At 43.0% G+C, this 13,400-nt stretch overlaps 1 protein-coding gene across 4 annotated transcripts in view; it reads right to left on the bottom strand.

Moving 5' to 3' along the window:
- LOC121541499 (disabled homolog 2-interacting protein) overlaps positions 1-13,400 on the bottom strand; it is a 202,119-nt gene that overhangs the window by 84,074 nt on the left and 104,645 nt on the right. Inside the window, exon 1 of one of the 4 annotated variants that reach the window (XM_041850561.1) lies at positions 10,286-10,770. The exons of the other annotated variants lie outside the window; for them this stretch is intronic. The gene's annotated coding sequence lies outside the window, so the exon portion shown is untranslated. Of the gene's footprint in view, positions 1-10,285; positions 10,771-13,400 lie in introns of those variants that run through there. 4 annotated transcript variants of the gene reach the window in all.

Here is a 13,400-nt window from a genome sequence, read left to right as displayed (position 1 = left end):
TTTGCAATAGTGTAGCTAGCGACAATAATTTGTTTAGGCTAAACATACCTGAGGGAAAGAGGGCAGAGGTCGCAAAATCAAACAGCGCGCAACAACCGTATCCATCATCAACACACACCAACCAAGTTTTTATGAAAACATGAAAGCAAGATAAGATAAGAACACTTACGATTTACTAAAGAGGTGAAACATTACTCCATGGAACCCCGCATGGATTCCCAAAGACACACCACTTCAATTTGGCTCGCATTCCTGCGCGCGCTAATCACTGCTTGTTTTCCGACAATTTTTGCATCCCTGGGAATTGGCCGCAGCCTGCCCTTTGAGCTACCCTGCACAACGACTCCGAATATAGGCTGCTCTAGTCCGGAGGGAGCAGTCTGCTGTGCTGTGAGTCAAACACCCTCCCGTATCTCTTCCTCTCTCCCCCCGTCTCTCTTCCTCTCTCCACATCCCATTTAAAAGGCTTTTAGCGCTCCCTTTCATGGAAAACAAAGCTGATGTGTATTGACAGTTTATTTCGCAGAAATAAATAAATAAATTGCATTCATATATCAGTAGGCTACTTATTTTCTAATGTCATGTAGCCTAACTTGTAAGGGGGATAGGGGTACACATCAATCATTACAAACTGATTAATAACCTAGTTATTTTGCTACCAATAATTTAGTAATACAACAACAAAACTGATTTCACTTTGATATGATTGTTTTATGACTGAGGAGGCAGTATGATTGATGAACATTGGACACCCAACTGAATTACTGAATCAAAGAAGTACAAAATCACAGCCACTTGGCGGTGGGGTGCTAACCAAGGGTATGGAGGATCATACAGTCAATAGCACCCCCAACTACACAGAATACAGATGACATCATCAGCCAAGAGTCAGACAAGGGATGGGTATGTCCCTCAGAGTATGTTGCCCATGGACATGGATGACAGTTTAGTGCTACCACTCCTAAGGGAAGGTAAACTGATCCTAGATCTGTGCCACCAACCCTACAATACAGAGTTCATCATCGATCAAGCGCCAGCGAAGGATTTGGTGTGTCTTTTACTGTATATTGAGATCAGATTTCTAGGAGGTAAAATAATTCATGATCTGTGCCTACGGGCACCTTCCACCCAGATCCTCTGATTGAGTTTGGACTCATTTCCCCTCTGTCACCAATTTACCCAGGGCCAAGGGTCTGTCACCCACCACCTACCCCATGTTTCCCACACTGCCCTGGGCAGACAGAAAGCCAGCCTGCCCCCTCCCTCTGCAGAAACAGAACAGCTCCTGGAGGGAAACAATGGCTGAGTGGCTGTGTGTGGGAGAATACAGGGACCCAGGCCGGAGTAAAGGATTACTCCAGGATAAGAGAAGGGACAAGACGAGAGAGAGAGAGAGAGAGAGAGAGAGAGAGAGAGAGAGAGAGAGAGAGAGAGAGAGAGAGAGAGAGAGAGAGAGAGAGAGAGAGAGAGAGAGAGAGAGAGAGAGAGAGAGAGAGAATAAATAAGGCCAGCCAGGTTTCGGGATGTGAAGCATTGCCAGATTTATCCCTCCCTCCTTGTTTTGTTTTCTCAGACTGGTAGGAAGACCTTCTGGGGAGAGAGGGCATGGCGTCGCCGCGGAGACATGCAGCTAGACCTACAGTTTGTTACATGGGCTGCCTCCCAAATGGCACCCAATTTGTGACGTAACCAGGGAGTCGACAGGGGAGCCAGAGTAGTGACTTCAAATGACCTTAGTAATGAAATAGTTAGCCACACACACAGATGTTTGCACTTACAGGAGGAAGTCTACTAAACTCACCCCATACTGTTTAAATAATGAGGTGCAAATTGATCCAGTGCTTCATGTAAGTGAGTCAGAGTTAATACAGGTACTGGTACTGTACTCTCAAAATGGATACTAATTTAATGGATGTGTAATGGTTTCTGCTTGATGTTACTGCAATACCTGGTAGCGGAGAGGCACACTAATTATACAGTAGACAGAGGGCCATAAAGGGTAAGAAAAGGTTCACAAGAAGAGTCTGTGTCAACAGTGGACACATAAAAGGTTGCTTAGGTGTAACCAAGGCGCTGGAAACCTTACGAAACAGTGTCCTTACAACATAAGGCAAACAGAGAGAAACTCTAATCTGCCTCGAAGAACTGAAACTGAAGGAAGTTTGGTATGTTTACTCCTCTGCAGTAGATTGGTGTAGCTCCTAATCATAAACAAACTGTCCAGGCCAGGATTTTACAGCAGGCAGGGCTGGTTAAAGTCTAACTACAATGCCAAGGTAAAGTGTAGGTGTCACGCCCTGGCTCTGGGGACTTTTATATGTTGAGCCAGGGTGTTAGTTTCTATGTGTTCGTTTCTGGGTGTTAGGTTCTATGTTTCGTTTTCTATGTTCTTGTTCTAGTTTATGTGTTTCTATGTTGGCCGGGGTGGTTCCCAATTAGAGACAGCTGTGGCTCGTTGTCTCTGATTGGGAACCATACTTAGGCAGCCTGTTGTGCACTTGTCTTTTGTGGGATCTTGTTCCGTGTAGGTTTGTGTTTATGACCGAGGACTTCACGTTTCGTTTTGTTGTTTTGTTGCTGTGTGTAAGTACTCAATAAAAGATGTACGCATTTCACGCTGCGCCATGGTCCAATCATTACGATGATCGTGACAGTAGGTAGAATTTATTCATTTCTCTAGGTTTTGTTCATAATATACTCACATTGTGTTGTCAGACTGTTTACAATCAAAATGCAAAATGCCATTGGGGAACTACTCTATATTGAAGTAATTTTGTATCCAGTGTAGCGGAAGACAGACCACGGCGGAACAAATGTCATAACTCAGTGGCCGTGTCCGAATACCCATACTAGCATACTACATACTTAATTACTGCAGTGGGCTAAATTAGGGTCACACAGATTGTTTCTTTGTAGTCTTAAATCTACTTTGAAACAAAAGTATACACCTCACACACATGGTTATGGGCTTACAAAAAAGAAGACACCTGTACCATGTCAGATATAGAGTTGAAATGTATTCCATTTTGAGTTTGCATCCCAATATTACACTTTACATACATTACAAAATATTGAAATATAGCAAAACTGTTTGACATAGTAACACCGGATTTTCTGTGTTTTCTTTTAAATAATGTTGATTATTAATATTTTTCATAATTAACTTCCACCCATGAGGCCACTAGGTAATTTGACTGCAGGAAATACAATGCATACTATGTACTCATCGTCGCATACTATTTAGTAACACAGTAACGGCTCCTGATTGGCATAGTAGGTGGGGCGGGGCCGAGTGCGCTGGATTTTTCCAAATTCAACAGACATGCTTTGCATTAACCAGCCTGATAATAGCTCATTTCCAATTCGATTAATTTCTCTAAACTCTGAAGAGAATAGGAATGGAGTTCTAGGACTACTCAGGCTGGTTATAGGCGGACTATCACATTCAACCTATATCGTAGTAGACCATGTAGCCCATCTAGCCTATTTTAAAAGGACTGGAGACAGAAACAGATCATTTGGTTCCATTTCAACATATTTATTAGTGAAACTAAAGTGCTGTATCATATATCAATTACATTAAATAGCCTAGTACACACACCAAAACTTTTCACAAGTTCAAATCAAAAGGCTATTGCACAGACAAATGTGGAAAGTTGGGTGTATTGCAAATTCAGAACCACTGGACAGCAACATAATGAAACTAAAGAACTGATCATTGGGAACAAGATCAAAATGACTGCTACGGCTTGATCCATAAATTAAATAATGAAATAGGTAGCCTAGCCTACGAAACTAAACAATCCATCATTAAAATCAAAAGGCCTGATTAACATGACATCAATAACGCAGCCACATCCCGAATCCCTGGTGCCGACACATTCAGAAATCAGAAGATGGTTTAGTATTTAGTTTAAAAGCTCTGACGAAGGACAAGAGAACAATAAACTATTTTCAATGAGAAAACAGAAATCCACTTTGGGTATAAAAAAAAGATGATGTAGCCTATGATGCAATACTCGTTTTAAGGAGAACAAAAACTACTTAGCCTACATATGAACACCACCGCAAAAGCTTCGCTATTCTGCATCTTCCCTATTAAGTAGCCTAGTTTTGTTGTTTGGCTACTTGAAGAGAACTAGGGCCTATCACTCGCAGCCCACCTCTTCCAATGCATTGTGGAAAAGTGTGCATCGAATTCTAATAGATAAAGAGCTGAAATGAGTATAACATCCTGGCATTTAAACCATACTTGATTTTCAAAAATGCACATACTATAAAACATTATATTTTTGCATACTGAGATTGCGCATTGCGCCATTCCGTTGTTTCCCGCTATTTGTTGATTTCGGTAGCGCATCCCCATATCTAATCGATCAGCTGTTGTCAAAGCCAAAATTATTATGACATCCGGGCATTTAAAGTATGCTCGATTTGGTATGGGTATTCGGGCACAGCCAGTATCTTTGCTATTCACAGAGAAACACACAGTGGGTCTAAATAGACACTCTGTTGCCTATTTCCATAAATAACATTCATAGAATCCAAGTCACGATTGCACGCACACAAATATCTGTCTTCTGAATGTTAGCCTGAGCAGCGCTGTGTGTACACAGCGATGAGTGTGTGTAGATGGATGTGTGTGTGTACATGGTTGTGTGTGTATATGTGTGTGTGTGTGAGAGAGTCGGTGTACACTAGAGGGGGTCAGGGTGGAGTTTGTTGAGGCAGACAGACATAATAGTGGTCAGGAGGTAAGAAGAGAGGACGTCAGTGAGCTAAGCGCCTGTTGGGAGTCCCCTAGGAGCCCCATCTCTAAGATGTTATCCCCCTGGCTCCTGCTAACAGCTAACCTGTTTAACAGACAGAACACCACACTGCAACACTGACACAGAGAGAGGGAGGGAGAGGGGGATGGAGGGAGGAGAGAGAGAGGGAGGGAGGGAGGAGGAGAAAAGCTGTAGACAACAAATTAAGCTTCCACAGGCCTCCACCACAGGCAAATAGAGGGACAGAGAGAGAGAGAGAGAGAGAGAGAGAGAGAGAGAGCGTGAGAGAGAGAGGGGGAGAGAGAGAGAGAGAGAGAGAGAGAGAGAGAGAGAGAGAGAGAGAGTGAGAGAAGAAGAGAGAGACAGAGATAGATGGATAGAAATAGAGCGTGTGTGTGTGTGTGTGTGTGGACGTGTTTAACTATACTTGTGTGGACCAGATGTCCCCACAAGAATAGTAAACGAACAACAATTTGACCAACTGGGGACATTTTGTTGGTCCCCACAAGGTCAAATGCTATTTCTAGGGGGTTTAGGGTTATGGTTAGAATTAGTGTTAGGGTTAGGAACTAGTGTTAGTTTTGGGGTTAGGGTTAGGAACTAGGGTTAGGTTTAGGGTTAGGTTTTCAGGTTAAGGTTAGGGTTAAGGTTATGGGTTAGGAAAATATAATTTTGAATAGAACTGAATTGTGTGTCCCCACAAGGTTAGTTGTACAAGACTGTGTGTGCGCGTGTATGTGTGGAGAGGGAGAGAGAGGGAACTAGCAGAAATATGAGTATTCAACACTAAGAAGGAAGGCAAGAAACATTTCATATCGCTGAACATTATTGCGGAGGAGGACCGAGAGACTGGAAATTATAGGGAGATTCACCCTGCAATAAAGAGGACATTGATCAGAAATAAACTGAAACCACCTCCTCAGGCCACAGGGTCTCTCTCTCTCTCTCTCTCTCTCTCTCTCTCTCTCTCTCTCTCTCTCTCTCTCTCTCTCTCTCTCTCTCTCTCTCTCTCTCTCTCTCTCTCTCTCTCTCTCTCTCTCTCTCTCTCTCAAATCAATTTAAGGGCCTGCCTTGACAACTGTATTATCAGACCCCTCCCTCTGTCCCTCCCTCTGTCCCTCCCCCTCCATCTCCCTCTCTCTGCAAAGCAGCTTACAGTAGAGCCCTACAGTCAAATAAAACACAGCAACAGACACGTAACATCCATTCTAAAAAGGAGCGAGTATGTATGTATGTGTGCGTGCGTGTGCATCTGTAGGGCTGATGGTACATTCTTTCATCCACATTCACTCATTCCTATTGACGCTCTGTGTTGTGACCTTTGGGCATCAGAGAGAGAGAGGTTATTGACGACACAGCTGTGCTCCATCAAGAGCACATGTTTTTCTTTTATCTTAAGAAAGAGAGACAGCGAGAACATGCTAAATGTGTTATTAAATGAAAGACCCTGTCTTTCACACGTCACACTCTTTTCCATGGAAGAATGTGAGTACTCCTCCGCATTCATTGAAACATGACTTCGTTATTCAATGACCTTTAAAAGTAACTTTGTGTTGAGATGAGGGAAAGAAAGAGAAAGATTTGCACTCTTTATCTGACTAAGGGAGAGCAAAGCCTCGGTAATGATTCATAATTAAACTGCATCATTTAAAAATCAGATATTTAATCTCCCAAGGCTGTGATTGAACCTCAGTTTCACCCGTTCCACATCTAAATCCTCCACTGTAGCACTTAGCCTGCTAGTCCCGTTTAATACTACAACCAGCCTGTCTGTTGGTGTCTGTCTGTCTCTTCATCTTTGTGTGTGTGTGTGTGTGTGTGCCTTTCCATCTGTGTTTGTGTGTTTGATGTGTCTGTCTGCCTGTCTGTCAGTCTATCTGTCTGCCTGCTTGTCCACCCCTGCCCCTGGAGGTCCTTGCTCCTATCCCCAGGACTGTGGACCTTTAACCCCAAGCAGAGTGCCCCCAGCCTGGTTAGAGGAGCCCTCTGACCTTCCTCCTCCATCTGGCCGAAGCACTGTGGATCCGCTCTGCTTCATCAGCTCTCAGTAAATCAATGGACATGAGAGAGATGGGCTATGACAGCCTAATTACAGAGAGCGGGAAGGATGGAGGGGGGAGGAGAGAGGGAGGAGGGAGGGAGAGGGGAGAGGGGGGAAGAGAGGGAGGGAGGGAGTATAGAACATTAACTTGATATTTTCTCTCTCTCTCTTCCTCCATCGTTCTGCTTTTCTCCTGCTCTGAGCCTCACTCACTCTCTCTCTCTCTCTCTCTCTCTCTCTCTCTCTCTCTCTCTCTCTCTCTCTCTCTCTCTCTCTCTCTCACACAAACAATTCAAGCAACATATTCATTCACATCAAAGTGAATACCTCTTTCACTTCATATTAAAGATGTGTTATCATTAGTATCAACAGCCCTCCTCTCACCCCGTTCTCACTGTCTCTCCCTCCTTCTCTCGTGAATCTATCATTTCAAAATGATAGACTATTAAGAATGCACACAATGTACATCAAAACATACACAATGGCACTCTGTCCTTTCATCTCTCTCATCTCCAATCCATTTTCATTGCTTTCTTCTCTCCTTGACTCTCTCTCTCTCTCTAATCTCCATGTTCACACCATCTCGCCCTTGTACATTCTGCCACTGTATGTGTAAGGTTGTGAAAATGACTTACGGCTCTTTCTTTCACCCTCCCATTTTCTCACTTGGCTGTTGGTTAGCGAGATCTCACTGTCTCTCTACATTGGTAAACAAACGCACACATGCACATGCATTCACACTCATATACATGTACCTACAATCTTGTGAAACACACGCACATACGCGTGTGCACACACACACACACACACACAAAGTATGCCAGCAGTTAAGATGTATAGCGTCTCCTTCTGGCTTTGATTAATGTGTAGGCTACTGACCTACAGAGTTCTGTAGGCTACCGTCAGTGTCCAGTGTAAACATATCTGTAACATGTACACTGAACAAAAATATAAATGCAACATGTTAAGCTGTTGGTCCCATGTTTCATGAGCTGAAATGAAAGATACCAGAAATGTTACATACACACAAAAATACTATTTCTCTCAAATCTAGTGAGCATTTTAGCCTTTGTCAAGATAATCCATCCACCTGACAGGTGTGGCATATCACGAAGCTGATTAAACAGCATGATCATTACACAGGTGCACCGTGTGCTGGAGACAATAAAAGGCCACTCTAAAATGTGCATAGATGCCATAGATGTCTCAAGTTTTGAGGGAGCATGCAATTGTCATAATGACTGCAGGATTGTCCACCAGAGCTGTTGCCAGATAATTCAATGTTAATTTCCCTACCATCGTTTTAGAGAATTTGGCAGGACACCCAACCGGCCTCACAACCGCAGACCACGTGTAACCACGCCAGCCCAGGACCTCCACATCCGGCTTCTTCACCTGCAGGATTGTCTGAGGGGAGTGGGGGGCAGGTGCTAAGGAGTATTTCTGTATGTAATAAAGCCCTTTTGTGGGGAATAACTAATTCTGATTGGCTGGGCCTGGGCTCCTAAGTGGGTGGGCCTATGCCCTCCCAGGCCCACCCACGGCTGCGCCCCTGCCCAGTCATGTGAAATCCATAGATTAGGGCCTAATTTATTTATTTCAATTGACTGATTTCCTTATATGAACGGTAACTCAGCAAAATATTTGAAATTGTTGCATGTTGCATTTATATTTTTGTTCAGTATGTTTGGAGATAAACAACACTGCATCAAACTATGCTGCCGCTTAATCTGTATGGCAGCCAATGATGATGATGAGACACAGACACAGCAGGCAACAAACAAACAGCACTACCAGCCGAGCTCTCTTCTCTTCTCCTCACCCCTCTGCTCTCCCTTTCTTTCCTCTCCCCTCCTATCCTGTCCTCTTACACTACATTCAGAACACAGATATCTCCAAGCTAACATTTACCCAGACACTCACTACACCAAAGAATGATTGTTCAATGTTGCCTTTAGAATGTGCCTTTAGGATCCGTTGTTTGATGATTATTCGTTATCCGTGTTGTCTCTTTTTTTGTTACACTGTGGGATAATTAACGTTAGCGTTCTCCTGTGCGTCTCTGGTAATGATTTATCTTTATTGAATAAAAACAAAATCTATCAAAACTTAGTGAGTTCCCTACAATGAACACTGTATATTAACAGTGCATTGGTACAATATCTGAAAAGATTACACAGTACTGGATGCAACAACAATATCAACAGCAACACTATTATGCAAATGATTTATGTGGAATAGGACACATAAATAATCAAATTCTAACTAGATTAGAGAATACAACAAAATGAAAGTACAACAAATACATTGAATCAACATAAAATATGATTATTCTGAGTAATAATAATCCTATAGATTTATATACATCACCATATCTGGATTACACTATCCAATAACTCTAATATGGTATTTCTGAGAGATTAAAAAGACCTTGCTCTCTCTAAACAACGAACATAAAGACTGGGTGTATTGCTCATCTAGTAACAGACAGACTGGGGACAGAGAGAGAGAGGGAACAGACAGATTGGGGGTTAGCTCAACCAGCAACGGTAGTATTTCCTGTCATCTCCTCGTCTCCTCTCCTGAATGAAAGAGACAGTGTCTCTGTAAATGAAATTAGCGGTCACTCTCCTCTCCAGCGGTATACGTAACGCTCTCTCTGTTCCCCTGCTAAGGGTCAAAAGGGGCATCATGACAACGATAATGACCTCATACTGCCTATGGTTCCAGAACAGCAACCCAAATCAGCCACTGACCTCCTAGCAGGCGGCGGGAGCGGTGCCCAGTCATCTGATTTCTGTTAGCGGGGCTGGAGAGGCTGATGACTCTCTCTCTCTCTCTCTCTCTCTCTCTCTACACACACACACACACACACACACACACACACACACACACACACACACACAATTTCTGTGGTAGAGCAGCACTGACACTGGCTCTCATTCAAACCCCAAGAGCTCACATCCTTATCAGACAGCGAGAAGGTGTTAGTTCATGTGACTCATATACAGTACAGTAGATTAGTATGTTATTCCATATCTATGAGTATGTAATTCCATAACAAGAGCTGACTGCCGATCAGTGCATGTTGAATACAATTGTGCACTACACTACACTGTTTTTACAGTAACACCTAGTCTTAGAGCATCTAACAGAGATGGGATATTTTAATTCCCTAATTTCCTCAATTCCTCATTTAATTATGTTCCTAGATGTTTTATTTGTCAAATAATATAATATGTTGTCATGCCAATAAAGCTAATTGAAATTAATTGAATTGAGAGAGAGGACAGCGCACCGCAAAATAACAGGATGGAGGCTGGAATAAACCCTGGGATCTCAATAAAACCCCTTCTCCTTTTCTGTCCCTAATATGTTTCCATACACACACTCATACAAACACACCATTGAAAGCTTAAAACACACACAATGCAGTGTGAGTGACGGGATAAGCAGCAGAACACAGGGCACTCACCAGGCATGGTCAGAATTCCCCGGAACAATCGAACAACGCTGGCAGATAGACGGAGAGAGAGAGGAAGAGCCGGAGCTTGTGCCGGAGCAAATTAAAAGAGAGAGGACGGGAGGAGTGCAGAGGAGGGCTTTCTCAGAGCTCAATTTTCCCTTCCCACTGCAGAGTACTTGCTCCTTCTCTCTGTTTTCCTCGTGGCTCTCTTCCTCCTTCTCCCTTTCTCTCCCTCTCTTTCTTGCTGCTGCTGCTTTGAGGTGAGGGGCGGAGAATCAGTGCTACAACGCTCTCACTCGCTCTCCCTTCTCTCTCTCTCTGGTTTTCCTTTTTTCCTTCTCTCCCTTCTCTCTCTCTATTGGTACAGAGGCTGTCCTACTTCCTGTGCCCTCTCTGAAATGGGACACAGCCTCTCCTCTCCTCTCTCAATCTCTGCCTGTTTGTGACTTTGTGTAAGCGTGCCCATACACAATGCTCAGAGCAGGGGATCTTGTAGCCTTTTCTCTCTCTCTCGCTCCCTTGCTCTCCCTCCCAGCGTGATTGACTGTAACCCCCCCCCTTCTCCCTCTCTCCGCATGCAGTGGGAGGGGTGTGTATGAGTGTGTGTATATGGTGCAGCCTGGATCTGCCCTGCCCCCCTGTGCCTCCATTGTGTGTGTGTGTGTGTGTGTGTGTGTGTGTACTCTTTGTCCTGTAGGCTCAATCTGAGGAAAGACACCTCCCAGGAAGCTACTGCTGCCACTGCCTATAGGCAAGGACTCTGGCCAGGACTATGACTAGAGATAGCTGTAGGGTGGGTGGGGGCAGAGAGTAAGGGCCAGGGTTGGAGATAGGGTTGGGGCTAGCACTGGAGATATGCTTATACAGTAGCCTACAAAAGGTGAAACCCCATTGCTAAATACCTTCAATTAAAACCGAAATATTTTCACAATCCATCCTACATCAAATTCCAGAGATGTTTTCTGCTTTCACCCATTTTGTTGCTGCGAAATGTTCACTATACATGCTGCCTCCCAGATGAAAGAGCAGCGTTGTCTGTGGTCTAAAAGCTATGAATGCCTTTGGCTGCTGTGCTGCAGCGCTGTAAAGCCAGACAGCCAGCCAGTGCACTGCTTGCTTAAAATGAGTGCAGTCACTATTCAGACCCAACAAAGCCATAAAACACTCAACCCCCTCTCCCGTTTATCTCCACTGTATCTATTTCACCCTTCTTTTCTCTCTCTCTCTCGCTTTCTCTTTCTCTCTCCTACGGATCTTTCATAAACTCCTCTAGTCTCTACAGTTTATCTAGAGAGCAGTCTGTCTGGGTCAGGCAGGAGTCAGTGTCAAGGCTCTGGCTCCATAGGGTTATAAAAGGCCACATCTAAGCGGAGAGCCCCTTGGATGAGTGAGGAAACTAATCAGTTAAAGAGAAATTGCAGAAAGGCAGAGTGGAAGTGGAGAAAGTCAAAGTTGCAGGTCCATTATGATATTCTGAGAGAGTAACTAGGCATATATAACAAGGCAATTAGAAATTCCAGACGGGCAAAGTTTACTAATTTGATCACTAATGATCTGAATAATTCGAGAGTGCTCTTTTCGACCATTGATGGCCTGATAAATCCTACCCCAACAAATCGGTGAACTTTACTCCATCTAAATGTGAATAGTTTGCAACATACTTCAGAGATAAGATAACAAACATTAGGCTGGGTATCAGTCAAGCAAGCTATTGTTAAATCACTCCCTGTTCACAGGCACTTTTCCCACTGCAATAAAAACTGCTACGGTGTCACGTTCGTTGTGTAAAGGATCGGACCAAGGTGCAGCGTGGTATGCGTACATGGTCGTTTATTATTGTAAACACCAACAAAATAACAAAATCCAACAGACTGTGCCGTTCAAGAGGCTAAACCTTCAACAAGCCAAACAGAATCAGAAACATGACCCCACAACATAGGTAGGCAAAATGGCTGCCTAAGTATGATCCCCACTCAGAGACAACGATCGACAGCTGCCTCTGATTGGGAACCACACCCGGCCAACATAGAAATACAGTGGGGAGAACAAGTATTTGATACACTGCCGATTTTGCAGGTTTTCCTACTTACAAAGCATGTAGAGGTCTGTAATTTTTATCATAGGTACACTTCAACTGTGAGAGACGGAATCTAAAACAAAAATCCAGAAAATCACATTGTATGATTTTTAAGTAATTAATTTGCATTTTATTGCATGACATAAGTATTTGATACATCAGAAAAGCAGAACTTAATATGTTCTGCTTTTCTGATGTATCAAATACTTATGTCATGCAATAAAATGCAAATTAATTACTTAAAAATCATTCAATGTGATTTTCTGGATTTTTTATTTTTTTTTAGATTCCGTCTCTCACAGTTGAAGTGTACCTATGATAAAAATTACAGACCTCTACATGCTTTGTAAGTAGGAAAACCTGCAAAATCGGCAGTGTATCAAATACTTGTTCTCCCCACTGTAGACCATTTTGAATAAATAACAACTTTAAGAATTAATTTTAAACATATTTACATTTTCATATTCATAAGAGACACAAATGACATTTAGCTACAATTGATAAAATGCTGAATAGTTACATTTCATTTTTAAGTATAATTTTCATTTCATTTTTTAGTAAAACTTCTTCAGTGCTCTTCCATATCACTCCTCATCCTCAACAATGCTGTTCACAGCCAAGGTATTCCAGAACTGCCTTCGATTTGCAGGCATCAGAGGACACAGCTTGGTGATGATGTCCATCTTCTTGGACTCTTATAGCCCTATTGCTTATTTAGATTGCATGGGTGGACATTGGCAGGAATAAAACCTAGTATTGACGTGGTTGTACAGTCCTAATGCACCCTCACATGGCAACTTTGATCCCCATAGATCCTATAATAATCTAGGCCACAGGGATTGGTGGAAGTCAGTTTTTTCCCGCATTAATTTAAGGATGGCACCGAAGCAGACACATTGAGCACACATTTGGCATGCCAAAGCTTGTTGTGCTAATTACATACGCCACCAAAAAATGTGATGGATACATTTTTGGATTTTAACTTTCCTGACCAGGACAGTCACTCAATACTGGAATATAAAAGAAAACCAGAAACCCTGGACATGT

This window comes from Coregonus clupeaformis, chromosome 27 (genome assembly GCF_020615455.1).
Source record: "Coregonus clupeaformis isolate EN_2021a chromosome 27, ASM2061545v1, whole genome shotgun sequence".
In the NCBI taxonomy this organism is placed as follows: Eukaryota; Metazoa; Chordata; class Actinopteri; order Salmoniformes; family Salmonidae; genus Coregonus; species Coregonus clupeaformis.
The sequence above is the reverse complement of the archived record's forward strand: the minus strand, read 5'-3'. Positions and strand labels throughout refer to the sequence as shown.